This window comes from Maylandia zebra, linkage group LG23 (genome assembly GCF_041146795.1).
Source record: "Maylandia zebra isolate NMK-2024a linkage group LG23, Mzebra_GT3a, whole genome shotgun sequence".
Taxonomy (NCBI): Eukaryota; Metazoa; Chordata; class Actinopteri; order Cichliformes; family Cichlidae; genus Maylandia; species Maylandia zebra.
Genome location: NC_135188.1, coordinates 30,230,822 through 30,243,474, shown reverse-complemented (window position 1 = coordinate 30,243,474; position 12,653 = coordinate 30,230,822). Strand labels below are relative to the sequence as shown.

Sequence of the window (12,653 nt, the reverse complement as noted above, 5' to 3'; positions counted from 1 at the left end):
CTCTGTTAAACCTTGAAGCAGATGGGCTACAGCAGCATACGAATATACCAGGCACCACTCCTGTCAGTGAAGAAGAGGAATCTCAGGCTACAGTTTACACGGGCTCACCAAAATTAGATGATGGAAGATTGAAAAAATCTTGCCTGGTTTGATGAGTCTTGATTTCTGCTGCAACATTCAGATGGTAGGGTCAGAATTTGGTATACAGTATGAACACATGACTCCATATTGCAGTTCAGGCTGGTGTTGGTATGCAAGGGTGTGGGAGATATTTTCTTGGCACACTTTGGGCTCCTTAGTATCAACTGAGCATTGTTTAAACACCACAGCCTGCCCGAGTTTTGTCCATCCCTTTATGACCACAGTGCGCCTGTCTTCTAAAGGCTGCTTCCAGCAGGATAACACACCCTGACAGCGAGTTCACCACTGTACTCAGACGGCCTCACCAGTCCAGTAGAGCACCTGTAGGATATAGGAGATTTACATCATGGATGTGCATTCGAAAAACCTGCAGTAATTGTTTGTTGCTGTCATGTTAATATGGACCAAAATCTCTGAGGAATGTTTCCAGCACCTTGTCAAATGTATGTCATAAATTTTTTAAAGCAGCTCTGAAGGAAAAAGGTGTCCAACCCAGTTCTAGCAAGTATTGGCAAGGTAATGGGTTGAACTAATAACGTATTGAGCCTGTACGACCTACTTTCAGTTAAACAAAAATCAGGTAATGATTTGAAAAAAAAAATGCATTTAGTACTGTCTTGGAAAAAAGCTAAAATGACATTCTTATCACATCCTAGGATATAGTTAATGGCTCAAAAAGCAGTACACATAAATGGATTTTATACAAACAAGGCGATTTTAGATTATGCAATTCACAGTGATCATATAAAAGCATACATGTACTTTACAGCTTGCCTGATGAAAGAAAATATGTGGGGGAAAAAAACACAAAGGCAGGATTTGAAATGTTCACCAGTACTGGAACTGCTGTTCCTCCTACATGCTGCACAATGTTGTCACCATTTGTGCTCTGATGTCTTGCTTTAGGGCAGGTGAGGATTCTCAGGAGGCAAAAATCCACCTCCACGTCTAACTTATCAAACTCTGCTGTCATAGCTCTCCATTTGCAGTAAAGTTGACTCTACATTCTGGTGTTGTTAGTGCTTTTTGCCCTATAATCCAGGCTTTGGTAGTGCTTGGAAGCAACATCCAGCCTTAAATGATCAAGACCTATTTTGTGCTTTTCCAAACAAAGCACTTGTCTCTCATTAATCCATTCAAACACTGACCTTGTCTCTGAGCATTTATATATATATTACTGCATCAAGCTAGAATAAGGACAGCCTACTCAAGAAGAGCTTGACCAGTTAAATCTAAAAATAATATGACTCATTTTAATATATCTCTACAAAGCCTTCTCTCCCATGAAGGATCTCTATTGTCTGTTTTCACTCATCTTATAATTTGATTCAACAAACAAAAAGTTCATCGTGTGCATGCTCCAGCAATGCCACAAACATCTTGTAGAATGTGATGAATTGCTGAAGATTAAACTACCAAACAGAATACAAAGTATTACAAATGAGCTCAACCTTAAACATCAGCAGTGGTAAAATCCAACATAATGCATGAGTAATATTACCCCATAAACAACATATATAACAGCAGCCCACTGACAGGGAACCGTTTTTCTGCAGTATAACTACTTTTACTTTGGATACTGTATGTAAAACTTGGTTCATCAACTCTGCTTACCTTTCTGTAAAAGTCACTGCGCACCGCTGTTACAGTCATTTGTCTTAATTGATGATAAATTTAACAGCTGCTCGGATTATTTTTTTACAGATAAACAGGGTTTTTTTGCAATCCCAAATGCACTTGATGTTTTGACTCGTGTATGCAGAGCAAAGAGTGCAAAAGGGGCTGACTGAAGTAAAGCATACACTGGAGGGTGTGCTGTGTAAGACACATAGCCCTTGCCTTTCAGTAGCCAGATGCATGTTGGAACAGTTAACAAATGGATGGATGCTTCACCGAGAAAATTAAATCCTTTTGTGGATAGCGCGCCCGATTTCCAGTTCCAGGATTTTCTGTGCCGGCCATGAAGACAACAATCATTGTGGGCATGAAGAAGAGACCTGACTGAACATTAAACCATGTAATTAATGGACAACCTCAACATCTTGGGTCCACAACCACCAAAACAATACTGTCTGAGGGCAGATTTCAGTGGTAGCATCCAACGTACAGCGGCTGACATTGCGGCTGCTACACGTGTAGCAAAATTCAAATAAGTGGACAATTTGGCTTTAAGGGGTTCCACTAAATCACCTAGCTGGCTCATTTTTTAACTACATTTTGCTTTTTGGTTTTCTTTGCAATGATTTATAGTCATATGTCTAGATAATTGTTTTAAATGGTTTCTAATTTAAAAACACCACCTACCCCCCGACCCATCCATCCCATATAGTCTTTCTTTGCTAGCTTTGCCCCTGCAGCTGCTGGGATGGGCTGATACAGCGGAGGAGAGACACTTTTACATGGAAAGATCAATCCTAACCTGATCGCCATTTACTGCATCAATCACAAGTTAGAACTTGTGGTCCAAGCGGGGTAAAAAAGGACGACGTGCTGCATATGACCCCTCCACAGGAAAGCTGAAAAAAAAGGGAAAAGCTTCCCCATTAAAGCAGATCGGCTTTGTGTGTAGCAGTCGATTTCTACTTCAGTAAAGCTGGACAGATATTCACAGATTCGAACTTTAGTTACAAAAGTGCCGTACTATTTATTTTTATACAGTTTTCTGGTTGATAGCACTTCGTGCTGTTGGATTTTGAGATAACCTCTTGTTAAATATTGAAGTTGGGATGTCTGGCCAAATGGCACTATGTGAAAGAGGGATTTATTTCTGGCATGTTAAAACAGCCTTTAACCTTTGACCCCCATGTGATTGCATCCTTCTGCAAGAGGAAAGGACAAACCATGAGACTGTGGATATTTCTCATATTAATTAAAAGCATTTAAAAGCATTTAAATGTTACTGCAAATGCAGTCGTTACATTTAATATCTGAACGTATTTAGCTGAAGCTTACTCAGCAGACTTTACGTAGACAGCAGCAATAAATAAGAAATAAAATAAGAGACTTCATTGTCTATATTTATTGGAAGTTAAAAGTGGCAAGGAAATATATGAGGGTGGTGCAGGACATATGAGAGAAAAATGACTCAGTGGTGAGGTGGGGGATGGGAGTGACAGATGTGTGGGGGTGGGATTACTGCATAGCCATGAAAACAAGGGTAACAGAAATTGGACTTTACCCATCTAGAGTTTGGTAAAGTCAGTAAAAGGGATGTGCCATTTCATGCCCAAAGAAACTGTCACAAGCCGAACAGGCAACGAAGGGAAAAATTCTGAAGAGCGCATCATTTTTTTTTTTTTTTCATTCAATGACCCTGCTAAATTTGGCACAAGATATGAGAACGCATTGGATGATTTTATTATTGGCTGAATGTTGACTGCAAATGTGATTTACGGAGCCAAATTAAAAACAATGTTAAGAAAGTTAACTTCAACTTTTCCTCCAATTGTAATGATGAAATACTACTAATGTTGGTGCGTGTGAGTAAATACAAATGCATATATATGTGTGTGTATATGGCAATGGCATGCAGATAGATAGATAGATAGATAGATACACACACATGCCATTGCCATATAATCCAAAGGAAGTCTAATTATGAGAGTGATAGCAGTAATTATAGTAAGAATCACCCTACTGGAAGACACTGGTAGCTGCAGAAATAAAATAAAGGTCAAAAGCTCCTCGGACAGAGGTTCTAGTCTGAGTACGTTTGAAGGTTTAGGTAGCACCATGATGAGGTTGGGGGGAAACTGGAGCACCAAAGTAAAGCTGTGGGAGAACTGGAGAGTGATGGGAGCGTTATCTGTAACTACTGTTGTTGTTGTAACCATTATTTTTCTGGCATTTGAATTACCCAAATACAGCGGTTATCCCACATATGGTCCACCCGTTAAAGGGGGACAGAGGGCCTCAGGGGCAAGAAGAAATAGACCTTGCAACGCTGGATTGTAAGATGTAAGTGATCTCTTTAAAAAGAGATCAAAGGGAGAATTGTGAGATTATTATACTATCTTATGCCACCTTATACTTCTAATCAAAGAATTGTTGAATCATTATACGGCTATAGGCCACATTATGCCTTGGATTAAATATTGTGAAATCATTGCACTGTTTTATGATGCATTATACTGCTGGTTTATAAGAAATACTGTTTTCAGAGAATCATGGCCTTATTTGTCTGATTAGAAAGAACAGAGCATACCGCACAGGAAGCTCACTGAGAGAGAAAGAATGTGGATGTTTAGGTTTTATGGAGGGGTGCTGAAGCTATAAGTATGTGAGAAACCGTCAGACACTTCGACATCTGGCAGACACCCTCCTGTCCACATCTCCTGTCTGGACGTTTATGCTCAAAGTGTTGTATGAAATAATGAGAATTGTATGGAATAAAGAGATTATTGATTGAGCATTTATACACCGAGTGTTGTTCTTCCTTCAGCCCAAAGATCAAAGAATTGGGATATTTAACAAAACCCAGGAGGCAATATGGCTGCTTGAAATAATTCTGAATTCACATTACTTACATGCAAAATAACCTTAGAGGGGAAAAAGACTTTTTTAGAGGTGTTAAGAGGCTTATCCGAGTTGAGGGAAGTGACCTTTATTAAGCCACAGGTTTCTTTACACTACGCACTACTTCTTCTGGAGATACGTGTCACAGGAAGATGACACAAATACTGCAGTTTTGACAAAGAAGTCCGGCGTCCTAGGCTGGTATAAGATTGCATTTTTAAACACTTTCAACCAGAGAGTCACAGACAACTTAACACTCCTTTAATATCAGACAGCCGCTGTTATTTTTGATGTGTTTCTTATATCTTGACGTGATAGCCTTGAAAATGTATCCAGTTTAAACATCTCAATAAGTCATCTGTGAGACATTTCTAAAAGGTACTTTTTTGTATTATTATTATTTCTGATGTTATTTTTAAACACTTAGATCAAACCGTAAAGATAAGTCATCAATCAAATTGTCAAATGTGAGAAAAAGCAAAAAAAAAAGATGGTCAACCGAGACTGGAAATGTGGAGATGTGGAAAAGCAATGCAAAGTCAATATTCACTTAAAAAATATTATATGAAGGCACTGACTTTGAAGTGGAGAAGAAAATGGTTTATTTCACAGCAGGGGGTGGTGGATCATTAGTCACTTTTTGGAGCAAATAGGACTGGGGACAACCTGGGGGTAAGTCCCCAGTGAGGAAGTCCCCCCAGGAGCAAGATAGCTTCCAAGTGTTTTTTTCTCTTTGCATTTTCACTGCGAACAGGAACACTGAAGAGGTGGAAAAAGCCAGACACAAGCTGGTAATGCAGCATCTTGTTGTGAGCTATTATTTTTATCTAATCCCGTTTCAGACTCTCCATTTTCTCTCTGCATTGCTTCTCAGCATGTTGAGGGGAAACTGGTAGCCTGCTAAGATTTTCATATTTGTCAAAATTGTATTGTACTTTCTCTAGTTGGATACAACACTTTGGTTCTTTATTTTTTCAGTCATTCTGCTACAGATCTGTTCCAACTCGTTGGATGATTGTGCTGTCCTAACTGCCTTTCAAATAGATGGTCTCACATTTGACTCTTTGGTCTACAGAGGAGTTCGTGGTTGACTGAGTGCCTGCAAGGTGTCAAGGTCCCATGGCTGCAAAACAAGACCAAATCATCCACCTCCACCACCGTGCTCTTGTTGACAGTTAGTATGAGGTGTTTGTGCTGATATGCTGTGTTTGGTTTTCTTTGTTTTGGTTTCCTCTGTCCAGTGACCATTGTTCCAGAAGTCTTGTGGCTTGTTCAGATGCAGCTTTGCAAGCCTAATTCAAGAGAAAGGGCTTTCACCTGGCAACCCTTCCAAACAAACCTTGCTTGCTTGTCTTCTAATTTTTCTGTCACTAACTTCAACATCTAACATGCTAACTGAGGCCTGTTGAGTTTGAGATGTAGCTCTTGGGTTTTTTGCAGTTTCTCTGGGCACTGCACGGTCTGACCTAAGCATCAATTTGCTGGGTTGTCCGCTCCTGACTTTGTGTTAAGGGCCTCGAATGCTCCACAGCAGCAAACTGCCAGAACTTCAGTAAAGGTTTTATAGATGTGCTCACACTTGATGGTGATCAGTTACCCTTATGTCCCCTCTTAATTCCAATGGAAGCAGTAAGGGTGTACTTAATTTTTCAGACTTTAATTCATGCAAAAACTCTTTTCCACTCATTTGTAGCATTTTTGGTACCATATATCTTTGCATTTTATTTTTACGCTCATCCTCTTTTGTGTCACCTGTTATTTAATCCTAACACATCTTTTTTCAATATTTACAGAGGTTAATTGCTGCAGTGTAGACATTCTTGCTGTTATTGTGAAATTTTGTCAGGCCACAAACAAATATCTGAGATGTAAGATCCAAACTCTGACATCTGAAGTGAAGTCGACTCTGCTTATCAGCTACTCGAGCCAAGCTTTGTAAGCAGCCAGAGGGTGCCTAAGAGTTGCCCAAGGCTTTCTCAGCCAACCAGCTTTCCTTGCCACTGCTGTACAGCAGAGCCAAAACACACATCTCACGACTGCAGCCAACACAAAAACTGAAGAGAGCACAATCTAAACTGAGAGTAAAATACATTTTGATAGGTAGCAGATTAATGGGATCTTTGACATCCTTTTTGTTTCCTGTGTCCTCTTTTAGCCATCCTTTAGGATTATTATTACAGTTTGTCTATACAGTAGGAATTTAATTAATTCACAGTCGTACCCGCTGTGAGATAATCTCAGTAATCTCTTAGCAATATAAAGAATCTTAATTTCAGAAAGTCTGATTTGGCACAAAAAGTGAGATCATAAAAACCAAGTTATGGCAGCAACTCAAACCTGCAGTAGCTGTGAAAAATGAGCCGCAAGCTCCAGAACATGCTGGGACTCTTTCAGCACTGTGGGTGAGGCGTGAATGTGATTCGCATTATGACCGTGTAATTACATCAGTTGCTTGTCAATAAAAAACTTACAGGAAATAAGTTTTGGTTGCTACCAGGTACCTCTGTGCCCAATTACCTGAAATTCACATTTTTCCACAGTCTGTTCCCTGAGGTCCAAGTCTCATTCATTTTTAATTGGACTTGTAAGTTGCACTCTTTTGCTGAGTGCACAAAAATACCAGTAATTTTGCACCCGTATCCTTTGTTGTCCAATTAGAGATGGCCACAACATGGTTCATAATTATTTTATTAATATTGGTGAATCTCCCCTTATGTTTGCTGTTGCAGATTAGGAAGACATAATCCTTTCAAGGAGCACACACTGACAGTAAAGTAGTAATCTGCTGTTCTCACCTGATACCTGCAAAGAAAGTTAGGATCAGAGGTCACGGTCAGCTTGCCACTCATTTGGTGGTGTAAGGACACCACAGCTGAGCAGATATCAGCTGACAGAGAAGGCTGGAGTTGTGGTGAGAGGTCAGGGTCTCATCCTTCAGCCTGCTGCCAGAACTGGATGTAATTTATCACCACACAAAACTCTAATGTAACCAAGGTCTCCCTGTCTTTGAAAGAGCTTATGGGATCAGTGGGTGAATCACTGTAATAACCAAAGCTTCCATGTCATTCACAGTCTGGCTTGTTTGATGCAATTTTTATACCTATCCTAGGAGCATGGCACTACAGGGAAGAGCAATGTTGGGTTCAGACTGAAATATCTAAAAAAAAAAGAAAAAGAAAAAATTCTATCAAAAGGTTTATAATTCCCACACAGTCCACCTTTCTGGGACTGTTAGTCTCCTAATTTTAAAATTTTTACTCTTGTGCCAGCATCAGGCTTACATTCACTATCATGTGAATACAATTGTCTAGCACTATCTTAATTTGTACCAACAAAATGAATAACAGCCTGATAACATGCTGAACTAAACCCTAGACCAGGGGTCCCCAATCCCAGTCCACGAGGGCCAGTGTCCCTGATCCATCACAGCTGATGTAAATGGATAAATTACCTTCTCAACAATTCTTGAAGTTCTCCAGAGGCCTGGTAATGAGCTAATCATTTGATTCAGGTGTGTTGACCAAGGTGAGATCTAAAGCCTGCAGGGACACCAGCCCTCATGGACTGGGATTGGGGACCACTACCCTAGACAGAACAAAATAATATTAGTGCTGTCACTAATATTGAGTTTGAGCTTTTAAAATGACGTTAACGGCATAACCGCATTAATGCGGTAAATCTCCGTTAGCGAGTTATCGCGGCCTGCCCCATGCGTAGGGCTGCACGGCGTCAAAGCATTAGCGCGTTTAGCTCGTTAACGCGTTAGCGCCATCTAGCCCCACACGCTGGGGGACACCAAAAACAAAACTGTAGATGCAAATCTCCATTGATCTGGGGCTCCATGCTAAAATCTCACCCTGTGGGGTCAAAATGATCACAACAACGGTGAGCAAAAATCCCAGAACCACACGGGGGACCTAGTGAATGACCTGCAGAGAGCTGGGACCAAAGCAACAAAGACTACCATCAGTAACTGTCACGATCTGGTACAGGGATTCAAGCGCAGAGCGGTAAGGTATCTCCAAGGTGTGGTTTATTTACAGTGCAGTGCAATATATGTACAGTGAAGGGATCCAAAACTCCGGGGGGGGGGGGGAAATAAATCACAGGGTAACTCGCTCACGTCTTCTTCTCTCACACTCACACACTTTCCCGCAGCAGGGAGGTCGCAGGTCCGGGGGGGGGGGGGGGATCTGAAGCAGACGAGAAGGCAGGTCACCAACTAATCACAAGTCACGGATATGAAGCACAAGAGCTGTGAGAACACTAACGTTAGGGGTACAATCATCCAGCGACGAGAGGATCTGTGTTCCAGCCTCAAATAGTGCTCCCGGTGATGATGGGTGAGTGTTGTCAGGTGTGTGTGTGGGCCAAGGGCGGGAGCCCACAGTGAGCTCCGCCCAGGCAGAGAGGGAGAAAACAGCAACAGCAATTGTAGCCTTGTGGGGCCGACCGGGCAGGCACGGAGACCATGACAGTAACACACTATGCCGCCAGGGACTCAAGCAGGGGGACACGCCTAGCACTGCAGGATTTAAGTTAGTACATGTCCGGGCTCATCTGAAGTTTGCTAGAGAGTATTTGGATGATCCAGAAGAGAATTGGGAGAATGTCATATGGTCAGATGAAACCAAAATAGAACTTTTTGGTAAAAACTCTACTCTACTTGTGTTTGGAGGAGAAAGAATGCTGACTTGCATCCAAAGAACACCATACCTACTGTGAAGCATGGGGGTGCAAACTAGAGATGGCACGATACCACTTTTTTATGTCCGATACCGATACCGATATCATAAATTTGGATATCTGCCGATACCGATATGAATCCGATATAGTGTTTTTTAATCAACAAAACTGTTTTTTAAAATATCTTGCTGCATTTTGCAAGTCTGCAAGTTCATACTCAAGTTTAAAACAACAACTACACTAAAGCTATTCTGTTATACCTGTATACAAAAAAAATTTTTCATAGTTCAGCAATACTGATCAATCTAATAAACTTAGACCTACACCATCCTCCCTATTCTGGTATTTTAAAGAGTACTTAGCGTAAATATTAAGCAACCTAACTAATAGGGTTCCAACTCCCAGCAACAACAAACATAAATAAATAAAAAATAAGGAACCACCCCTCACGCGCCACCTCATGATGCTTAATCGACGTAATCAACCTTAATTTGATGCAGTGTGAAAAAAAATGCACAGAAATCAATTATTTTTCAAGAAATATTAAATAGATTCAACATCTTTCTTCAACAAAATTGCAGACTGCACAGATGGTACCTTCCCAAAGTAAAAAGTACTATAGCTTACTAGGGTATATATTAGACTTAATAGTCACTATATACAGTAATTGACTTCTATTCATTTTACATCAAATTAAAACTTTGGGTGTCAGATAATTATTTATTAAAAGCTCGACATTTTAAATGAGAATAAGAAAGAAAAGTATGTCTTTGTGCCCCCTTTTCCCTGTTCATGCCCTATCGGCCCCCCTGGCTAAACTTTGCTAGATCCGCCCCTGCACAGTTACCAGCGTCAGCTACGTTGAAAAAGATCCTGGTGTAGAAAGAAATATTAAATAAATTCTAACAACAGCTTATCAAGCTTAAACGTTCTGCTGTTGTTCAGCCGCTGGTTTCCTCTTTCTGGTGCAAAGTGGGCCAAAAACAAACAAGAGAGACGGACTCGCGACAGAAAAGCCGATCAGCTGATCATTTAAGCAGTTTCACGATTGAAGTAGCAGCCGGAGAGCGAGAGGCAGTCGCTTGTTAAGCTTAACGTGGGAATGCTTTACAAACATTCAGAGATGGACTTACACACTTGCTTTACTTCTCTCGGGGATAACTTTGTCGGAGATGAAATGCCAGGTTGCTAGCGAAGCTCCACATGCTATCCAGACAGGTCCGGCATGCCACAGCTGCTCTATCACGTGATGCATACTGCTCCGACTGCTAACGTTCTGAGGTGAGTTACGGCGTGTTGCAAGTTTTGCGAGGTGCTTTCGTGATATTTAATGGATCGGATTACATTTTTTATTTTTCTCCGATATCCGATCCAGTAATTTAGGTCAGTATCGGACTGATACCGATACGTAATATCGGATCGGTCCATCTCTAGTGCAAACATCATGCTTTGGGGCTCTTTTTTTGCAAAGGGACCAGGAAGACTGATCCGTGTGAAGGAAAGAGTGAATGGGGCCATTTTGAGGGAAAACCTCCTTTCAATCAGCAAGGGCAATGAAGATCAATCATGGCTGGGTCTTTCAGCATGGCAATGATCACAAACACATCGCCCGGGTAACGAAGGAGTGGCTTCATAAGAAGCATTTCAAAGTCCTGGAGTGGCCTAGCCAGTCTCCAGATCTCGACCCCATAAAAAATCTTTGGAGGGAGTTGAAAGTCCGTGTTGCCCAGCAACAGACCCAAAACATCACTGCTCTGGCCCTCCTGTCATGTTCGGATCAAATCTGACCAATTTACAACTTAAAACACTAATAAATATTGTGTTTTACATCTGATTGCCTCAAGACCTTATGACATCCTCCACACTATGAACTTGAACATAGAAAAGTGATGAGCACCTCTTTCATTGAATTTTGAGTGTTTTAATCAACTTTGTTACATATGTCGTGTTTCGGGTCAAATGTGACCAATATAGGAAATGAATGGAAATACACCTGGCCTGTGACCCCCTGAATGGACCACTCAATATCCACTGAATGACCCACTGAACCACCCATTGAACCACCCATTGAACCATCCACTGAACGGAATTTGGTGTTCCATTCAGTGGGTGGTAAAAGCTGTTAATACTGACCGGTCAATTGTGATTGGAACACTAAAGTAAAGAGGTGAGGGTGCACACAACTGGAGGGCTAGAGGAGATCTTCATGGAGGAATAGGTCAAAATACCAGCACCTTGTAAAGACTTACAGAAAATGTTTGACCTCTGTCATTGCCAACAAAGGGTGTATAACAAAGAATTGAGATTAGCATTGAGATTATTTTTCCACCATAATTTGCAAATAAATTCTTTAACCCTTTAAGACCTACCATAGAACCCAAGTCCACCAGAGCTTATATTATATTTTTACTTGCTATAGTACCATTTTTGGGAGCATTTCAAGCTGATATACATCAATATATTTCAGCTCGAGTGTGTGAATGTGTGCGTGAATGGGTGGATGACTGGTTCTGTAAAGCCCAAATTTTAATAATATGTATGCATTAAGTGCATAGTAATTACATAAATTGCAAAAAAAAGTGCAATAAACTACCAAAAAATTGAAAATCGTTTTTGTTTTTTTAACATATATTTCTAGTTAGAGAAATTTAAGAGGCAAACTGTAAATACAAAAAAGTTGCACAAAATAGTTTCCCACCATAGGAAATATATTTTGAGTGTCTTCATAGTTTTATTTTTGAAATACACCAATTTTTATATACTGCAGGAAAAACGAAAATAAATATTATAATGCAAATTTGCAAAAAAACCAGCATATGCATCAAAATTAACTATTTCCAGCAGTGCAATTTGAGTCCTAAGCATCCCAGAAATGACACAGAAAGTCATAAAGTCAAACATAACTTTTAAAAACACCAGTATAGGCTCATAAGGCCCTGATGGTAAAAACTACAGTTCCGCGAAATGACGTCACTTTTGGTTTCAGGCAGGACATGGAGGACATGCGATAGTTCGCGCTGATGGACGTAGGAAGTGTTATGAACAGCTGATCAGATTGGCAAAGCATGTTTCTGGAATATTATGTTTTTGTTGCTGCAAGTGCTTTTATGCAATTTTTGCAAAGATATATATGGAAGGAAACTGACCTAGGACAAGCTGATGGCATAAGATGTAAGTACAACTCCTCCGGTTTCATGTGCAAAAAAAATTATTGCGCTAGCTTACGTGGTTGCAGTGCTACCTGGAATTAAAAATAGTTAAGCAAAATGGAGCATCCCCGCTCCGACCGGCTTTAAAGGGTTAAAAACCAG

The 12,653-nt window shown here is 40.5% G+C and overlaps 1 long non-coding RNA gene across 1 annotated transcript in view; it reads right to left on the bottom strand.

The window, feature by feature from the left end:
* Window positions 1-232: 232 nt before the first annotated feature.
* Window positions 233-12,653, bottom strand: part of LOC143414949 (uncharacterized) — an 89,533-nt gene continuing 77,112 nt past the window's right edge. Inside the window, exon 3 of the long non-coding RNA XR_013095558.1 lies at window positions 233-462. This is a non-coding gene — a long non-coding RNA (uncharacterized LOC143414949). The remainder of the gene's footprint in view (window positions 463-12,653) is intronic.